Here is a 21,320-nt window from a genome sequence, read left to right on the forward strand (position 1 = left end):
AATAAGATACAAACTCTAGAATTACAAAACTCGAACTGAAAGAAGTGAAGTAAGAGTCTTTAAAATTACCATATTAAAACTAGGAGACTATAATAGTACATGATTTGAACCAAAAGAAGTATAGTATGGTCTTTAATGGTAGAAATGAATGCAAGCTTTAAAAGGACGCCAAACAAGCAAGTAACGAAAGCAAAATCAGAAGAAATTGCATTCTTCGATATTTCCAAGGGACAATCACCTATAGGATTCGTTATGTAGCAGATTATTCTTTGCATCTCATTGGGTTCATAGATTCATATTGAGCTAGGGACAACTTTGATCATAATTCAACGTTTGGTTATGTACTTGGTTTGGGATCCGACCCAATTTTTTACCAAGAAGCAGGTTACCATTGCTTTATCATCAGCAGAGGCCAAGTAGAGAGGAGTAGTCAATGCCACTATTTAGGAAATTTGGCTATAGCATTTCCTATATGAGATTGGTACCAGTGTCCATCGTCCAACTGTTAGTTGGTGTGATAATAAAATTATGGTAAAGTCTTGTAGATATCCAATGCATCGGCATCCGACCAAACATATCGAGATCAACATGCACTTCACTAGAGAACTCATTCATGATGGGATAATTGATCTTCAGTACTATCCCAGTTCCAAGTAAAATGTTGATATCTTCACGAAGAATTTCACTGAGCAGAAGTTTCGATTTCTGCAAGATGATCTTGGTGTGAGAAACACAACTTCTTAGAAATCGTCTTTTGTCTACTTTTTGCATTATATTTTTAGGGGGGTTTTCTTCCCACTGGAGTTTCCCTCTTTCCTCTTTTCATGCGTTGTAAATGGGTACCTAAAATTACCTTGTTGTTGGGACTCATTCATTTTGTATCACACTCACCTCAATTATGCTTAAGGGGGGGTGTTGGTGTACATGAACCTAGCCTTAATTAGCTTTCATTTAACTCTAGTTATTACATGCGATGTGCACTTTCCTTTTGTTAGTTAAGCTGAGTGCTTACATGTGGTGTGTCATTGGATTTAGTTAGTTAACTTGACTACTTACATGTGGTGTGCACTTAGCGTTAGTTAGTTAACTCTTACATGTGGTGTGCACTTGACTTTAGTTAGTTAACTCTAGTGCTTGCATGTGGTCTATGTGCACATTAATAGAACATAAAGCACACTTAGCTTCCTTTAGCTTTAATTATCCATATTTATTGCATGTACAACTAATCTTAACTTAGTTTCTTTATGTATTGATTCTCAAACCAATATTGGGTAATTAAATTCATTTCTCGATTCCAAATTTCTTTTTCAATTTCTTGCAATTTTGTGCAATTATTTTTCAGCTAGACCAGTATTTGTGCTCTAATAAGTTTACAGAATCCACTTGTGAAACATTAATATCTTTACCGTCAACAAAAACTAACCAATATCGCCCAATTTCAAATCTACCTCTTTTTCTTCCTATCTAAACCATCGTGTTTTTCCTATGCGAAGAGGTACAGAGGGGCACTGAAAGAAACATGGTATGCCGAGGGATTACATTCTTCCAAGGGGGGGGTTGAGCACCTAATCCTGAACATGAAGGGGAAAGTGAGCTAGGCATGAGGGAGATGAGAGGACAAAATCGGGGTGAGGCAACTAGCATGGAGAAATATGACGAAGAGACATCTGAACAGCACTTCAGACCTGGTCGTAACACATGCATGATACATGTTGATTTCGAAATGAGATATGAAAGTTGGTTGAGAAGCCGACTGAAATGAGTAATTCAACATTTTAAATTTTATATAATTTAAAGATGATAGTTGTTAACATTTACTAAAACTAATTTTGGTTTATTTAAGATTATAAAAGGGAAGAAATTGCATAGATTTTATGTAAAATTTAAAATACTTATTTTTAAATCTGAATAGATTTAATGAGATGGATATTTGAGATGCCAAATATCATAAAAGAAAAAAATGGAATTAAAATCTAATGTCATTGTATGATATTTATAAGGAATTGTCCAATGTCCTTTTCCACTATGGAGATTTTAAGAGTCTGTGCTTTTAGTAATTTTGACTTTCCTTTTTCTGGTAGCTAAAATGGAGAGACAGTGACTTTTGATATTCTAAGTTTGGGTGGATCACCTTCTTATAATATCTTAATTTTCTCTTATATTTTAATTCTTTATCACACAAAAACTTTTCCAAAAATTTAGATGTGATAATATTTTGATGTTACCATTATTTTATACAATAACATCTTCCTCAATTCCCCATTCATTTAGATATTACATTGCATCTTATTATACCACCTTAGGAAGCATAATAGGCCACCTTAGGAAGCATATTTTCTTCCATTTTTTTTATCTTGTTCTTTTCTATGTTCTACCAAGTTTCTAGGCCAAGGGACCATGAGAGTAGTGACTAAGGTGGCTCAAAAATGGCTCAAATATATATATATATATATATATATATATATATATATATATATACAATACTAAAAAAAAATCCATAAACAACAAAACTATTTAAAAATATAATCACATATATTAAAATATGGTTATTTCAACCATATAAAAACGAAGTAACTGGTGTTCAACAAATTTATGACACAGTTAGAATGTGTTATATAGTTGGTATAACCATATTAAAACCCAATCATATAAAACATTCAAATGGTCATATTCCATAAATAAAATTGTATAGTGCATGTTGTCAAATGTTTAAATGGTATATATGTTGGTTACATAAATATAACAAAAGTGTTTAACATGTATCCCATATATATATCCTATGTGGTTAAAACAAGTTTATTATTAGCAATGGCTAATGTGAAATAATGGAGAATAGAGGTTCAAATAACATTCAGTTATAACAAACTTTAGTTTAGCAACCAACATTGCTTTGGGTATTAAAATGATTGACACATGAATCAGACAAAGGACCAACTAGTGCCCAGCCATCTAATAATCTGCGTTCCAACCAAGCCACTAGATAGACAACACATGATAAACTTTGTCAATAACTCAATACACAAACATACTCTATTTATGTGGGAGGGACCCGATAGAGTCGAGACCATAAGGAGCATGTAACCCAGCACCCAACAGAGCTGAGAGGGAACAACGAGCCACATAACTAGGAGGGTTCTGCTTGGGAATGTTTTACGAGATATGAATATCTCAGAGGAATATTCCATAACATATTTTACGAAATATTCCCATGCGGAATCAGTGAGGAACCGTGGAGATTCCCTAAGGGGAATTATTTAAGGTGTGAGAATTATGCCGACTTTATACTCATTTTTCTCTTTTTTTTACAAGAAACTTGATGAGCGATCAATTTCTTTGGTTGAGCAGCAAAATTTCAATCATCTCATAGAGTAGAATATTTAAGGAATCTTTGAGATTCTCGGGGAGCCCAAATTTGACCGATTCATAAAGGGGTCAAATTTATAGTTATATTTCACGAATTTTCACTAGAAATTCAACTGTGTAGTCTATTTCTTTAGCAGAGGTGTGCATTTTTAGGCCCATCCATAAAAGTGGAGGTATAACATGCACTTATGCCATGTTTGATGTTGAGATCCTTGTTTCCCACCTTGTTTGAGGATCCTTGTATGCTACTTCATGTGAGAGTTTGATATTTTGTCATGCTAAAGGAGAGTTTATATGAGTGAGAGTTCTTGTAGGAGAACGTCTTGTTGAGAGACATGCCACTCTATTTAGGGGAGTCTGTCCTTGTATTGACAAGGAATACATCATGTACTCATCATCATATTACAACAATTGATGAAGCGACCTCCCCACTCTTAACAATGGGTATGAATAACCTACATTGGGTGAACTCCATTATCAAGTTGTGTGTGTTCTTTTGTTTTATAGTTTCCTCTATGTTTCATCTTCTTTAAAAGTATGCACATGTGGTTTTCCATACTCTTTCACATGCAATTCTGCTAACATCATAGAAGTAAAATGTCTTGGTTAATTCTGGTAGCTGAGAGAATCTGAATCAAGTAGGAAGACACACAAGGGGGGACATGCGGGAGCACCCAAGCAATTTAAGGAAATTAAGGAGGGATGGGACAATGTTAAGGTCCCTAGCATAAGGGACCCATTTGTAAATTATAAAAATAAGAATAGTAATGATAAAATCCCAACAACGATCCATTCCATGCACATTCAACATTAAGCAATTCAATGGAAACAATATAATCTTGTCAATCATGAAATGATGAAATCTATTAAGTTTGGTGTTCTTTGTTTTTAGTAACCCAAAGGAACCTAGTGGCCCACCTGACACGTAACTACTAGTAAAACTCTAGGGAGCTACAGTATGTCCTCCTCCCCATAGCCCGGGTCACAATAGGGGGGATTTGAACGTAGGTCTTTCAAGTTTCAATGATTTCACATTTCTTGGATTAACCATTTGAGATGCTCCCCTCCGGACAATTTTTCTTAATTTTGAATGGTATATGAAATTTTAATTTCTCTATATGAAGTTTATGAGGCTGGAACAACTCTTAAACATCCTGAAATAATTTAAGGGTAATGCCAAAATTTTAAGCAACCTTTTCTATCATTTTACTTTAAGAATTTAATATTATCATTAATTACCAAGGTTACAAACTCCTTAATGCTCTATTGTCTATCTTCATGGTTTGTTGGATGAAAAATCTAGGAGGAGATTCTTGGAAGTGGATGTCTGGTATCCCCCTTTTGGATAAATGCATCTCTCACATTATGGAGACATTTCCCCATGTGTTTCTCCATGTTTTCCCCAAATGGGGACATGGGGAAATGTTTCTCAAAATGTCCCCCCATCCTTGGATTGTGGGAAATATGGGGAAAACACCTCGACCCTAAGGGAAATGTCATCGTGGAACACTGGTTCTTATACATTGTGCAACTAGTGACAAACATACTCTTGGGGAAAATACACATCTCCATGAGAGGGATAAAAAGGTGTATTTCCTTTAATTTTGAAATTATGAGTTATAAAATGATTCTTAATTTGCTTTATCTTTCTACATAATTCTATAGACATGTTACAACCCTACACTTCACAACCATATAATAACATGAGTGAACAACGTTTTGAAGAGGAGCTTATTCTTTTCCCAAAGAAAAAGGTCCATTGATTTGCAATAAATTTCATGGCCATAATAAACTTTTGACCCTCTATTTATCATTTTCTCGATGTTAAATTTCCAATGAAGCTGAGGAAGAAGATTTATTTGGAGATATTTGTATGAAGTCACTTCCTCCAAACTATTGTTCTCATACACGAAGTTAACATAAGTGATCTTTTCGGATTTGATTATTAGAACCTTAGTTTTGTCAATGTTAGTAATGATACTCATTATAAAGAAGAAATCCTTTAGAATTTTTAGTTGCTTGTCAAGATCATATAGACACCTCACCATAAGAATGATATCATTGGTGTAAAGAAGAACAATGATGACCATTTTGACTAGAGTATGTTCACACACCCTAACCTATGTCTTCCAAATAATCTCTAAGTTGGTACTACATATGCTAAAATAATAGGTAACAAGAGAAAGCCCCCGCTTAACTCTTATATTACCGTCCTAAATCACTCTTAACTCTAGATCTATCAAGCATAGAGAGGGATCAAATATCTCAACATGCAAACCTCTTTTTTTAGTGTAAAGCTTGAGGACATGTTTGCACATCGAGAAATTTAATCTCTCTTAGCACTTGATAGATCCAAAATTAAAATAGATTTACATTGATTTAATTATTAATAATAATTATTTTATTTTTATTTTTATAAAAAGTATTTGAATTAAAATATTTATATAACATAACATTACAACCTATCTTCTATACTAGACAAAACAGCACTTCTCAACACAAATTTATTTTGATAAATCTAAAATATGGTTTAAATACAACAATAATATTCTTATATAACTTTATCAAATAACTCAGTAAGCACAACAATAATATTCGTATATTCTTATATAGCATTATCAAACAAGTCACTAGGAATTTTCAGTCACTAATAACATAAAAGAGTAATAGATTGAGGGCTCTTTGAAATTAATAATAATAATTATTATTTAAGGAAATTTTTGTTTACTGAATGACGTGTTATTATTGTCTTGCATGGAAAGATGAGATGACGTGAATAAGGTGAAATACAAAATATTTTATTTGTGTGGTCTCTAAAATCATTGACCCTACACTCAAGCCAACTACTCTCACTATGAACATCTTATTTTGCTCAACCAGCATGGGCCGTGCATTTCTAGCCATAAGGCAACGTCTTCATTACGCTTGAAGTGAAACATTATTAAATTTTAAGATGGCTAGAGGCACTCATAATATTTTACCAGTCATGACAAGTAATTAGCTGATTTATATGTGCGCAAACGGTATGAGTTGACATGTCATATAGCAAGAGTATTAAAATATCTCTAGTTGTGTTCGAATTTTTACGAATATTAGGTTGATCAAGGCTAGTGGGGAAGATCTTATTTCTTCGTAACATTTTTAAATCTTACAAGGGACCTTCATATTTGGGCACCACAACCGACTTTTTCTTGTCATTTACATGACCTAATAGGTGGACGATACTTATCTAATGAATAAATGATAATTTTATCAGTATTTTGGACCTGCATTCACATTAATTAAATACAAAGGGTAAGGCTTTCTCAAGGACAGGGAACTCTCATCTTGACACAGGGCTAACATGATTTCAAAACTCAGTTACCGTTACTCATTGGAAGGTTTCAATCGCAGGACTCAAGGCCAATAAATATAGCCTTCATTGTTGTATTAAAATGTATGTTCCGATGAATAAATCTGAAAGGAGTGCTGGAATTCTTTCAAAGTGTCTTTCGTCGTTAAGGGTATGTGTTTTATTAAATTTGTTGTCAAGTTATTGATATCTTCAATTTTCACAGATTTATTAACGTGACATGGTTAGTAAATTTGCTAATTCGTTTTTGAATGGTTGATGATTTAATTTGATAATATTTTGTAATTAGGGAATTCAGAAACATATCAACTGTGATTACATTATCTGTGATTTTGTTTTCCAGGTGCATCCTCGGGTGCATCCAGGCGTTTCATGTTCTTCGGCCCTGGGAGTTTCAGTTTCGACTTGCCATGATAATAATTTGTGTGAAGTACACCCTCCTTCCACCTTCACAGTTTGGAAAAGATCTCTCTTCCTTAATGGAAAAGGATGTTGGGGATTTTTCTAGTAAAATCCCAAAAACAAACAATTCAAACACACAGAGGCAATGCTCTTTTTCCTTTACTCCAGGATCTTTTTGCACAGGGAAGCTTTTAATTTTTTTTTACTGACAGAGTATTACACCCCCATAAAAGGAATTTCTATTCATTAAAATATAAAGCCTGATACATATTCATCCTCTTTTACTGAGAGGGATTCACCAAAAATACATTCAACAAAACTGTCTCCACCTGAGAATTTACTGTGCTGAGTTTACTGCTGTAAAACCCCTTTTTACTTTTACTGGTGTAATAAAAATTTACACATACTGCTGTAAAAAAAAATTACATATGCAGCTCAAAAACATTATATGTCTGCTTCACTCCCCGCACTGCTGTGCATTTCGTCCTTGCAAAAATCAACAAAGATCAACAAAAAAAATACATGCGCTCCACTGCTTTTCCTTTATGCACTGCTGTGCTCGTTTTTCGCTGCTCTCTTGTTCTTTCGCTGCCGCGAGCTTCAGTTTCATCCCATGTGCAAAAATTACAACGAAAAAAAAACATACAGGGCACGTTTTCACTTCTTATGTTTCCATTACACAATGGTCAACGTACGCTGAAAAAACATGACTTACATGGTACACATATGCCATACAAAAAATTACTTAACATGTATATGCGCCCATACCTCCGATATATAAAAAAACATTAAAATTTAAAACTCTTACCAATACTCCTACAGGCACATTTAATTCATTAAATTATTTTATCGGCGGTCAACAAAACTTGAATTTTACTCCACGCATAATTTTTAATTCGATGCAAGCTCGTATGCAGGTTTGGTTGATGGACGACGGAGAACGATCAGGCAGATCGGACGACGGTGGAGGATTTTGGAACGCCTCTTTATGCTGAACTTTACGTCCCGAAAAGTCAGAAATGATGACGTATGGAGAGAGCCACGCGTCAACAGGAGATTGTATCAGGCTCGTTTATACGAAAACCATTTTCGATCGAAGGCGATCCGAAATCGTTAAGCGGTTTAAGGTTTCCCTGCGGCGGTTTTGGGTGCAGTACGTATGAACGAACACAGTTGAAATTATATTTCAACACTCCCCTTTAATTTCAACTGTTGGGCATTCAGTCATACCCAGACACTTCCTCAAAAATTCAAAGCTTTTCTGATCCAATGGCTTTGTCAAAATGTCTGCTACCTGTTCTTGAGTCCTGCAATGTTCTAGGATAATTTCTCCATTGTTCAGCAATTCTCTGATGTAGTGAAACCTTGTATCAATGTGTTTCGTTCTCTTATGAAACACTGAATTCTTTGACAATGCAATAGTTGAGCTATTGTCACAAAAAATCACTGTCGCTTTTGCCTGCTTTTGGCCTAAGCTCCTCAACATTCTTCTCATCCAAATTGCTTGACATGCTGCTGTTGTAGCTGCCACATATTCAGCCTCTGCTGTAGACAATGCTACAATGGACTGCTTCTTAGAAGCCCATGAAATGGCTCCTGAACCCATATGAAAAACATAACCGGAAGTGCTTTTCCGATCATCTACACTTCCAGCCCAATCACTATCAGTGTATCCAATTAAATCTGAACTTTCTGAGACATTATATAAAATTCCAAACATTTTGGTACCTTTGACATACCTCAAAATTCTTTTTGTTGCCTGCCAATGTGCTTCCTTTGGCCTCTCCATGAATCTGGAAATTAAACTAACAGCAAACATAATGTCAGGCCTAGTTGCTGTTAAATACATAAGGCTGCCAACAATACTCTTGTACAAACTAGGATCAAAATCCTTGCTGCTGTCCTCTCTGCTGAGTTTTAATCCCATTACTGTGGGAGTGATCGCTGCCTTGCATTCTTGCATGTTAAATCTGCCCAACACTTGATTTACATATCTAGCTTGTGAGATAAAAATTCCTTTTTCATTTTGATCTACTTCTATGCTTAAGAAGTATCTCAAGAAACCCATGTCAGTCATTTCAAATTCCTCTTTCATGACTGATTTAAAATTCTCAATGAGCTGATCATCATTACCTGTGAAAATAACATCATCAACATATAAGACAACAATTAAAATTTTACCATCTTTTTCTTTGATGTAGACGGTGGGTTCTCCTTCACACTTGTCAAATTCATTATCCAATAGATATGAATCTATCCTGCTGTACCATGCTCTTGGCGCTTGCTTCAGCGCATAAAGAGCCTTCTTCAATTTGCACACTTTGTGCTCTTCACCTTTCTTCTCATAGCCTAGAGGTTGTTCAATGTAAACCTCTTCCATTAACACTCCATTTAGGAATGCTGACTTCGCGTCCATTTGGTAAACTTTCCACTTGTTTTGAGCTGCTATGGACAACACTGCTCTCACGGTTTCCATTCTTGCAACCGGTGCGAAAGTCTCCTCATAATCTCTCCCATATTGCTGCTTGTACCCTTTGACAACCAGCCTTGCCTTGTGTCTTTCTATCTTCCCTTCAGCATTTCTTTTGGTCTTGTAGACCCATTTAACTCCAATGACTTCTTTGCCTTTTGGTAGCTCAACCAAATCCCATGTTTTGTTTCTCTCTATGGCATTCATCTCCTCATCCATAGCTTCTATCCATTTCTTATCTTTAATTGCATCTTCGAAATGAATAGGATCATCAACATGACAATACAAGGAAAATAAGGAATTCATTCCTTCATCATAAATGTCACTTAGATTTCTAAATTTCTTAGCTCTTTCATTTGGTGTGCAAGTGCTTGAAGATGCACTTGAATTTCCTCCTTCTGATGTGCTTGGAGAAGCACTTTCATTTATCCTCAATGGTGTCCCTTGTTGTCCTTGTGTTGGCGCTGCTGTTTGGGGATGCATTTTAGCCACCTCCTCATCATCTTCATCATGAGACAAACAGTTTTTAACATTCACTGTTTTTTCTATGCTTCCATCCCAAGCTTCTTCCTCAATGAATTGAACATCTCTGCTGACAAAAAACTTATTGGTAGATGGGATATACAACCTGTAAGCTTTGGATTCCTCACTGTATCCAATGAAGATACATTTCTCCCCTTTGCTGTCCAACTTCCTCCTTAGCTGATCTGGAATGTGTGCATAGGCCACACATCCAAAAACTTTCAAGTGGGTGACACCTTGCTTTCTCCCACTCCATGCTTCTTCCGGCACTTTGTTCAACACTGCTTTTGTAGGACACCTGTTCAAAATATAGACTGCACAATTTACAGCTTCAGCCCAATAATCATTTGGCAAATGCTTTGCCTTCAGCATGCTCCTCACCATATCCATGATGGTTCTATTCTTCCTTTCAGCAACTCCGTTTTGTTGTGGGGTGTACCTTGCTGTAAACTGTTTGTGAATCCCATTTTCTCTACAAAATCGTAGGAATTCCTTGGAGATATACTCACCCCCTCTATCAGTTCTCAAAACTTTAATGTGCAGCCCGCTTTGGTTTTCCACAAATGCCTTGAAATTTTGGAATTTCTCAAACACTTCACTTTTTTTTTAAGGAAATATACCCAAGTTTTTCTTGTAAAATCATCAATGAATGTTAGGAAATATTGGCTGCCTGCTAATGATGGAGCTTGCATCGGTCCACATAAATCTGAGTGAATGATATCTAAGGGTGCCTTTGCCCTTATGCTCTTCCCTAATGGAAAACTTTCTCTGTGTTGTTTTCCCAAAATGCAACCTTCACAAAGGCTGTCCGGGTAATCCTCTTACCATTCCTTTCCTGCTCAACAAGTTTAGACCTCCAAAATTGAGATGTCCAAATCTCAAGTGCCACAACCAATTTTCATCCTTTGGCACGCTTTGGAAAGCCTCTTGGGTCACTGCTACGATTTCTCCTTTGTTTTTCAAATCTGCCCTTATTCTAAGAGGGAACATCCTGTTCCTTGTCATCTTCACTTCAGCAATGCATTGTTTGCTGGGTGCTATATCCATGATGGTGCATACATCATTCTCAAAGAAAACATTGTAACCCTTTTGAACAAGCTGTCCAATACTCGAGAGGTTACATCTCATTCTAGGGACATAGTAGACATCTACTATGGTTTTCTTTTCTCCTTTCTTTGTAAATATTTTTACCTCTCCTTTTCCCATAACAGAAATTTTGCTATCAGTTCCTAGTGTGACTTATGATTTCATATTTTTATCAAGGGCAGAAAAGAGAGCTATGTTTCCTGTCATATGGTTGCTGCAACCTGAGTCTAAAAACCATATGTCCTCACTGTTTGTTTCAGCCATGTTACAAGCCAACAACACATTATCTTGGCTGATGTTTTCTCTAGTGACATTTGCATTTTGTCTATTGTTCATATCATGCTGCTTCTTCCTACATTCACTGGCATAATGCCCATATTTTTTACAATAATAGCATTGGACATTGGATTTTTCATACCTTTGTCCTTGAGCATGATGTTGTCCTCTTTGTTGGCTGCTGCCTTGGCCTTGGTTCTGATTTGGGTTGTTGTCTCTTCCTTGAGCATTTGCTGGGCTGTTCCTTCCACCTCTATTCTGGCTTCTACCTCTTCCTCTCTTGTTTCCTCTGCCTTGACCTCTTCCTCTTCCAAAAGACATCTGGGTCTTAAAGGCTTGCTCTAGAGATGAGTTTTCATTTCTACTCAACCTTTGCTCATGTGTTATCAGTGATGCATGAAGCTCATCAACTGAAAAGTTTGAGAGATCCTTTGTCTCTTCAATGGTGGTGACAATCGCATCAAACTTTGAGGGTAAGACCCTCAATATTTTCTCCACAATCCTCCTTTCTTCAAGGGTTTCTCCATGAGTCCTTATCTGTGTGACCAGATCAATTACATGTGTGAAAAATGAGTCAATGGTGTCTGACTCCTTCATACTCAGATTTTCAAAATCTTTCCTCAGCAACTGTAGTTTTGCAATCTTTACTTTCTCCATGCCTTGATAGGCTGTTTTGAGGGTTTGCCATGCTTCATTGCATGTCTTAGCTGCTGCTATCCTTGGAAACACACTCTGATCCACTGCTTGATACAACAATACAATGGCTTTTGCATCCTTCTTCCTATTGCTCTTCAGCAGATCTCTCTCTCCCTGAGTTAAGTTGTTAAATTGATTTTCATCTGCTGGTTCTTCAAACCCATTTTCAACTAATTCCCATAAATCTTGAGAGATAAATAAAGCTCTCATGGTTATTGACCAGTAGTCATAGTTCTTCCCATTAAACTGTGGGAACTGGGTATTAAACATACCCATGCTAGTGTTGGTACTAGCCATTCCTTGCATCCTCAACTATGCTTTAAATTCTTAACTGTGTATTTTAAAACAACTGACTGTTTCTTCAGCAACACAAAAAAACTTTGTGAAATACCTGAATCCTTTGCCTGTGACTTCACTTTGCTGGAGAAGATTTACTGCTGCAACAAAAGACTCCTCCCTTTAGCTTCTTGAACACCTTCAAATAGCCTAAGCCTGCTCTGATACCACTGTTGGGATTTTTCTGGTAAAATCTCAAAAACAAACAATTCAAACACACAGAGGCAATGCTCTGTTTCCTTTACTCCAGGATCTTTTTGCACAGGGAAGCTTTTAATTTTTTTTTACTGAGAACAGAGTATTACACCACCATAAAAGGAATTTCTATTCATTAAAATATAAAGCCTGATACATATTCATCCTCTTTTACTGAGAGGGATTCACCAAAAATACATTCAACAAAACTGTCTCCACCTAAGAATTTACTGTGCTGAGTTTACTTCTGTAAAACCTCTTTTTACTTTTACTGCTGTAATAAAAATTTACACATACTGCTGTAAAAAAAAATTACATATGCAGCTCAGAATCATTATATGTCTGCTTCACTCCCCGCACTGCTGTGCATTTCGTCCTTGCAAAAATCAACAAAGATCAACAAAAAAAATACATGCGCTCCACTGCTTTTCCTTTATGCACTGCTGTGCTAAATTAGTACATCGTTTTTCGCTGCTCTCTTGTTCTTTCGCTGCCGCGAGCTTCAAGTTCATCCCATGTGCAAAAATTACAACGAAAAAAAAAACATATAGGGCACGTTTTCACTTCTTATGTTTCCATTACACAATGGTCAACGTACGCCGAAAAAACATGACTTACATGGTACACATATGCCATACAAAAAATTACTTAACATGTATATGCGCCCATACCTCCGATATATAAAAAAACGTTAAAATTTAAAACTCTTACCAATACTCCTAAGGGCACATTTAATTCATTAAATTATTTTACCGGCGGTCAACAAATTAAAATTTAAAACTCTTACCAATACTCCTACGGGCACATTTAATTCATTAAATTATTTTACCGGCGGTCAACAAAACTTGAATTTTACTCCACGCATAATTTTTAATTCGATGCAGGCTCGTATGCAGGTTTGGTTGATGGACGGCGGAGAACGATCAGGCAGATCGGACGGCGGTGGAGGATTTCGGAACGCCTCTTTATGCTGAACTTTACGTCCCGAAAAGTCAGAAATGATGATGTATGGAGAGAGCCACGCGTCAACAGGAGATTGTATCGGGCTCGTTTATACGGAAACCACTTTCGATCGATGGCGGTCCGAAATCGTTAAGCAGTTTAAGGTTTCCCTGCGGCAGTTTTGGGTGCAATACGTATGAACGAACACAGTTGAAATTATATTTCAACAAAGGATTCACAGTCTTTGATTCAAATGGAAATCTCGTCTTCAGAGTTGATGATTACTCATCTCAGGCCAAACACAAACTCTCCCTCATGGATGCTGTGGGGAACATTCTTCTCACAATGCGTCATAAAATATTATTATTTTTAGTTGAACTTAATTAGATTGTAGATTTAGAAAATATTTTGAAATCTAATAAATATTAGCAAAATCAATTGTTTGAAGTTCCAGTATGTCTTAAATTCTGAAATATTCTAGAAATCTCAGATGGCCTGCCCTTTTCAGTTGATTTTATTGATTTTAATTATGTTGATTTTGATTTTGTTTGTGGGTTTAGTGGAGGTTGAGTTTTAACCAGCGATGGGATGCATTCAGAGGAGATGGCCGTGGCTCCAGAGTTTACCGTTATAACGTCAGCGTTGACACTTTTCTCAAGCAAACCCTCCGCCAAAGTTGTCATAAATACGATAAAAGGTGATAATACGAAGGCTTGCCATTATCAAATGAAGGGATATCTCTGCAAGCCAGCCGCCTCCTTCACGTTATTGGGTGGCTCTGGAGAAATTGTCGCTCAGGTTTGTTGTCATGTTATAATTTGAATACTACGAATTCATTGTTCAGTTTATTAAAGTGTGAGCGTAGTGGATAATTTAATGGATTCATTCATTGAATGGAACAGGCAAGACGGAAGCAAGCGACATCTGATGTCATGTTAGGAGACGACGTACTCAGCCTTGTGGTGCAGCATGGAATCGATCACACCTCCGTCATAGGACTCCTTATTATTCAATCAGACATTCAGAAGTGAAAGTCCAGATTTTGGACTTCTGAAATTAACTCATTTGTAGATTTTGGAATCTTTCAGCTTATTGTAAATTTTGAAAGACAGAACAAATTCATACTATGCCTTTCATTTCTGAAAACTGCAATCTAGATAGGCAAGATGATCATTTTGAAAATGCTAGATTACCTTTTTAAAACCTAAATCCATAATCTTAATCCATTGAAAACTACAAAACGATTTTTATGATTTTATATCTGGGAAAATGTCATGGGCATTTATCTGAAAAAACAATCTACTCATCCTCTTTCCCTTATATCTGGAAAGAAAAAGTACATCATATCCAACGTGTCAGGTTTAATAAGCGTTTGCAGTCTTTTAAATCCTTTGAAAAATAACAGAACTAGAACATAATAACTTGTGCATTGTTTTGATTTTTTTTGAAAAACGAGTTGGATAACGCGTTGCATTGCGGTATAGTCTTCTTTTTTTGTAAGTTATGTCTGGCACTGCCCAAAAAGTTATATGCTTATCAATATACTTGAATATTGAGGTTCACATGCTGGTGGTGACATGCAAAACATGTGCATTTACTAGCCAAAACACCTTCTTTAATTACATAGAAATAACCTTAATTTCTAGCTTAAGCTTATAAGTTGTTTTTGGTTTACACTAATCATCCTAGTTAACCTTAATTTCCATCTTGGCCGTTCGGTGAAGAGATATATATGTGTTGTTCATGATTTTACGGCGTGGTGGGACATCAAACTTATTCATTATAAAACTGGGATTTTAACATTTTATAACCCCCTTTATTAAACCTTAATTACATGATTAGTGATAATTAAACTTAATTAATATTATTGCGAAGCTGTGATTGTGTATCACTTTGATAAAATGTGGCCGTGGGACGGGAAATGTGTATGCCAATAAATGGTAAAGTTAACGCTTTCAAGCACTTGTTGTTAAGTTGAGTTGGCACCTGCCAACGTATAGCTGATTATGTGTACAGAGTGATGACATGGATGCGCCCATGGCAAGGACACATGGAAAATAAAAAAAATGATACCTCTATACACTCCCAAGATTATATAGTGGACTTTATGGTCTTGCAATCAAAAGTTAATCATGGTGGTTAATATTTATTTTTATGGAGACAATGGTTAGCCATTTTAGATGGCTATATTAGATGTAGATATGGTGATATGACTATTTTTCATGGAAATTCTACCAAGAAGCTCACTCTATATCTTTTTTCTAAACCAAGTTTAGATCAAGAAATATGTATGTAGGAAATGAAGATAGTGATGATGAAAAAACCCATCATTTGTCCGTGGTTGATTTATCCATTGCTTTGAAAAAATATTTGACTCATGATCTCATTAAGGACTGATCCAAGACATAAAAAAATATGCTCAAAAATAGAAGTGTTGTGCTTGGAATTACTTGCAGTTAGTGCCAAATCATAGCTTTCATCGTTCTAATTACAATAATGCTTTAGTCGCTTCAATCTGACATCGTATGTGAAAGTTATCCCATTCTAAAGTTTTTGGCAAACAACTGAAAAGTGAACTTGTATGGTTCACTGGACTGCTGACTAGGCAGGTCATATAGATGACATGGTGTTGACGTCAACAAGTGACTGAGATGTATGGTGGATAGGTGGGTCAATCATGTGTTGACACGTGGCCCAGTCGTACGGGGACATTTGTCAAAGTTTTATTGATCAATTTGGTTTCAAGTGACCCAATTGGTAGGTGCCACGTGGCCCTTGGAAATTGCACCGAAAATTGAATGGGTCAACGGCAAGCCTCTGCTAGTTCCAAACCCATAACCTATTGGTTAAAATTACCAAACTCCATCATTGAACCACATAACCTGTTGGGGAGGGGGCATGGAATGTAGCACCAACCCCTAGTCACATGATAACCCACATGACCCACTGCGAACACATATGGGGCAGGCGGTTAGCCAAACCCCTAGTCACATTTAAGCCACATGACCACAGGCATGGCAGAAGCGGGGTCAGGTAGTTAGCCTTGGCCTTGAGTCATATGATGAACCCATGTAATCGATGCGGGGGCATTGAGTCGGACAAGTAGGCACTTGGCCTAGCCCTTGGCCACATGACTGAGAGCAGAGCTGGAAAATCGGCGTTAAGGCTTTATTAGTGCAATTAAAAAGACAATGAAATGCACCCTTTTTGATGGGATTTCCACCGCTCCCACACCGATTTTTTGCCTAGAGGTTCTATACTAGGCGAATTTCATTGCCTCGTTAGCGAATTTTACCAATTTGCTAAACACATAGCAAAAAAATGTTTCAAGAGGCCTAACTTGGCCAGTTTTCAGTGTTTTTGAGCCCAATAAGAGCATACACATCACTTTTTGGGTGTTCCAGACGCAATGGAAGCATTATCTTTGTGTTTTGAGCATTGTAAATTGGATGATTTCTAGATCCAATTCCTTTTGTTTTGCAGACATAAAATGATTTTTAATTTTTGAGGCCATATGCAGACCTTTTTCTTTGTAAAAGGGATTCAACTTATGAGTGAGAGTTCTCTAAAGGAGAACGTTTCTTTGAAGGAGAAATAATGCCACTCTAGATGGAGGTTTACTCTATGAGTCGAAGATTTGTAATGTATTATTTTTGTTCTTGAGATCAATATAGTAGTCTAGCGATTAGAGGAGGGCCCAACAACGTAGCCCAGAAAGGGTGAACTTTGTTATCACATGGTTGTTTTCTTCTTCATTTTTACCATGTCGTACTACATATAAGTTTTTTTCATCATTAAGTTCATCTAAAACCTAACTATTCAATTTTGAATAAGTTACGATTTATGTGACCGTTTGAAGACCCAAATTTATTAAATCTTGCAAAGTGTCAGAGGACAATGGATTTTCAGATCACTCGTATCAGAGAAGGTTCTGGCCAAATTGCAAGCATGGGCAAAAGTTTGCAACATGCAAGAATCCTATAATTGGAAGAGAGGAATTCTTTTCTTCAAGTGGAGAACATGGAAATAAGAATATTGCTTGAAGGAGGAGAGGATGAAAAGAATAAGTTGCACCTAATGTTGTAGAATGTCACTGAAGAGAAAAATGGGGAATGTTCAACTACCAAAGCTTCCCCCAAGACTCGACAAATTTGTGTTCATGGGATGAATGATGTTTGTATCATTTATCAATTGAAGGACATTTCTTATATGTTAAATCAGAAGAGTGGCTTTCTTGAGCCTTCATCTACCACTTTGTCTACAAAGAGAAGAAGGAGGATATGGCTAAGCTTTAGGAAGAGGACCAAGAGTCGCAAGAAAAAATGAGGTAAAATATACTTCATGTTCAATTCGTTCTCTTAATAATGATAGTTATTATTTTTCATAATTTGAGAAACATAACAAGGGTATTGGTATAAATGTTTTGACTAAAATGGGATACAATGGTAAGGGTTTTGGAATTCATAGTTACAATATCATTAATCCTATTGAGGTGAGAGCACAACCTTGGCATGAAGGATTGGGATATGTTCAACAAGAAGTTGGAGAATGCTCCAAAATTGCAAAGTCAAGGAATTCTTCAAGTGTGAAGGAAGAACTCTTACAAGTTGAAGGAGTATCATATCCTGATGATGACATTGATGGAAAAACATCTCCAAGGAGAGATGATTGCTTCAAAGGAAGAACTAAGTCAAGTTCTCCTCATCAATCATGTTCTCCTCACCAGACTCATATTCCAAAGGACAATCATAAAAGGTATAAATGTCGTGATTAAATTCTTTCTACGCCTATTGACAACATGATGATTTGAATAAAATGTTGTGGAATGTGCTTCCTTGCACTTTTTTGATGTACCTAAACATTGTGTAGTCAAGTGTCAAAAAAGGAAATCATTTGTCAAGAAAATGAATATGTCATTTCGAAGTGAGACTAGGAAGGAAAATCCACTTCCAAGTTGAAAGACATTTTTTCCAAGAATTGCTCACAAAAACTTTTGTACTCATTGTAATATAAGTGGGCATTGGATCGAGAAATGTTGGAAGTTGCATCCACATATTCATCGAAAGAAGGAAAAATAGGTAATGAAATCACCTAAGGAAGAAAAGGACGATTAAAGTGTGAGGCACACTATACCCATTTCGGAAATAGCTCCATAATAAAGTGAAATGCAACAGGAAAACTCCCTAGCCTCCTTAGGTAAGAAATGGTTGGACTATTGGTCTAGTTAATACTTCATTTCTTTTGTTACATTCCACATGTTGCATATCCCCATAGTATGGTATTTTGTAAAAGTGATGTTATGAATAAACCACTTATATGTAACTATGTTTTCTTTGGCATTACATCTAGTAGACTTATAATCATGTTAAGCACTCATCTACGCAAGTATTTCCATTTGAAACTTGTTTGTGTTATTTTCCAAAGTTTCCTTTGATGTCATCTTTGGTAAAGGCATTGCAATAGATGGACATAGTGGTGTGGACAAAGCCAAGCATTCCATTCAAAAAATGGAACTATTTCATCAAGGAGTACAAGAGAAGCTTGAAAACACCAAAGAAAAGTAGAAAGAAAAGCATGACAAGCATCACATTGATCATTATTTCCAAGTGGGAGCTAAAATTTGGTTTATATCAGTGAGGAAAGACTTCAAGCCAATCAGATATTGTCCTTTCAAAATTTTGAAGGAGATGAGTAACAAATTTTTCCGATTAGACTTTCCACCTTATATGTAGATTGATTATGTTGTAAATGTGGAAAACTTGAGATTGTATGAGTCTCAAATGATTGATGATCATGAAGAGAATGTTCAAATTCCATCTATTAAATATCCTTCTCCTTAATATTTATATGAGTTGCTATAGGAGAATTAGGACTTCACACAGAGGCAATGTGGATTATCTTCGAGTGGGGCTCAAAGGTACCAATCCAAGTAAATCAAGGTGGATTGAGATCGATCAAGTGAGGGAGTTGTACTATCACGTACTTGTTGAGTAAAAATAGACTTTTGGTGGTCGAAAAAGTTTCTGGTGGGGAGGAATGATCTAGGAGATCAAAAATATGTTGAAAAATAAAAGTTCTCAGAATTGCCCAAAGATGATGCCAAATCGTAAATCTTATCATTCTGATTCCAATGATGTTTGAATCGCCTCAATCAAACATCGTATGTGAAAGTTATCGCGTTTTGAAATTTTTGGCAAACAAACAAAAAAGTTAACTTGCAGGGTTGACTGGGCTACTAACTAGGTAGGTCATATAGGTGATGTGGCACTGATGTTAGTAGGTGATGGGGTTGTACAGTGGACATGTGGTTCAATCATGTGCTGACACATGTCCCAGCCATATGAGGACATTTGTCGAAGTTTGATTGGTTGATTTGGTTTGAGGCAGCCCAATTGGGAGGCACCCCATGGCCTAATGGGAGGGCACCAGGTGGCCCTCAAAAATTGCAGAAAATTCGAATGTGTCAATAAACATGCCTCCACCTAATTTGAACCCATGACCTACCCATTACAACTATCATCCTCCATCGTTGAACCACATATGAAACTTATTAAATATACGTCAGAGGGTTTTATTTGAAATTCAAATGTTTCAGGGATTGCGGAGGGGGCGAGGCACGTGGCCTTAACCCCTAGAACATGATAGTCAACATGACCTAGTACGAAGGTAGAGGGGGCAGGCTATTATCTCGAACCCGGTCACATTTAAGCCACATGAACACAGGCATGGTAGAAGTGGAGGGGTTGGGTGGTTATCCCTAGCCCCGGCTCCTATAATGAATGCATGCAACTGATAACGGGGGTTTTAGAGTCGAAGGGGCGATTGCATGGCCCAATTCATAGCCACATGGTGCCACATGAACGAGAGTGGAGTTGGTAAATTGAAGCTAAGGACTTGTTGTCACAATTAAAGAGGCAATGAAATTCACCTTTTTCGATAGTATTTCCGCCACTTTGACACTAATTTTTCACATGTAGGTTCTATCAAAGGTGAATTTTGTTGCCTAGTTAGCCAATTTTTCCAATTTACACAACAAATAGCAAAAAAAATGTTCCAGGAGGCTTAACTTGGCCATTTTTCAGTCTTTTTGAGCCTAAGAAGGGCCTACGCATGGGTTTTTTGGTGTTCTGGACATAATGGAAAAATTATTTTCGTGATTTGAGCATTGTAAGTTAGAAAATTGCAAAGGAAATTCCTTTTGTGTTGCAAATAGAGAAGTTTTTTACTTTTTGCGGCCATATGGAGACCTTTTTTAGCATGGAAAGTGATTAGACAAAGGTTCTTGAGTATTCCAGACACATCTACAACCATTGTTTCTTCAATAGAGCAGCCATCTTTTCAGTCTATTCTCAATATTATTGTGGAAAAATGCCATTTCAACACTTCATTATGATGTAGTTGAATTTTTGCTTTCTTTTTTATCTCAGAATGAGTATGAGGACCTGTTGCCACATTGAGTGACACAGTCATTTTCTTTTGGCTCTATAATATCTATGTAAAAGGGAGTCAACTTGTGAGTGAGATTTCTGTGAAGGAGAAACATTGCCACTCTAGATGGAGGTTTTCTCTATCAGTAAAAAATTGTAATGTACTCTTTTTGTTGCTGAGATCAATAAAACGGCCTATCCATTAGAGTAAGGGCCTAGAGACGTAGCACGAGAGGGATGAACTCCATTATCA

The 21,320-nt window shown here is 36.5% G+C and overlaps 1 pseudogene; it reads left to right on the top strand.

Annotated features, from left to right (window-relative positions):
• Positions 1–6,797: 6,797 nt before the first annotated feature.
• On the top strand, positions 6,798–14,671 carry LOC149175547 (protein LURP-one-related 3-like; annotated as a pseudogene).
• The last annotated feature ends 6,649 nt before the right edge of the window (positions 14,672–21,320 follow it).

The sequence above is a fragment of the Pinus tabuliformis genome, chromosome 4_1 (genome assembly GCF_031772625.1).
Source record: "Pinus tabuliformis cultivar Carrire ecotype Pingquan chromosome 4_1, CPIR1, whole genome shotgun sequence".
Classification (NCBI taxonomy): Eukaryota; Viridiplantae; Streptophyta; class Pinopsida; order Pinales; family Pinaceae; genus Pinus; species Pinus tabuliformis.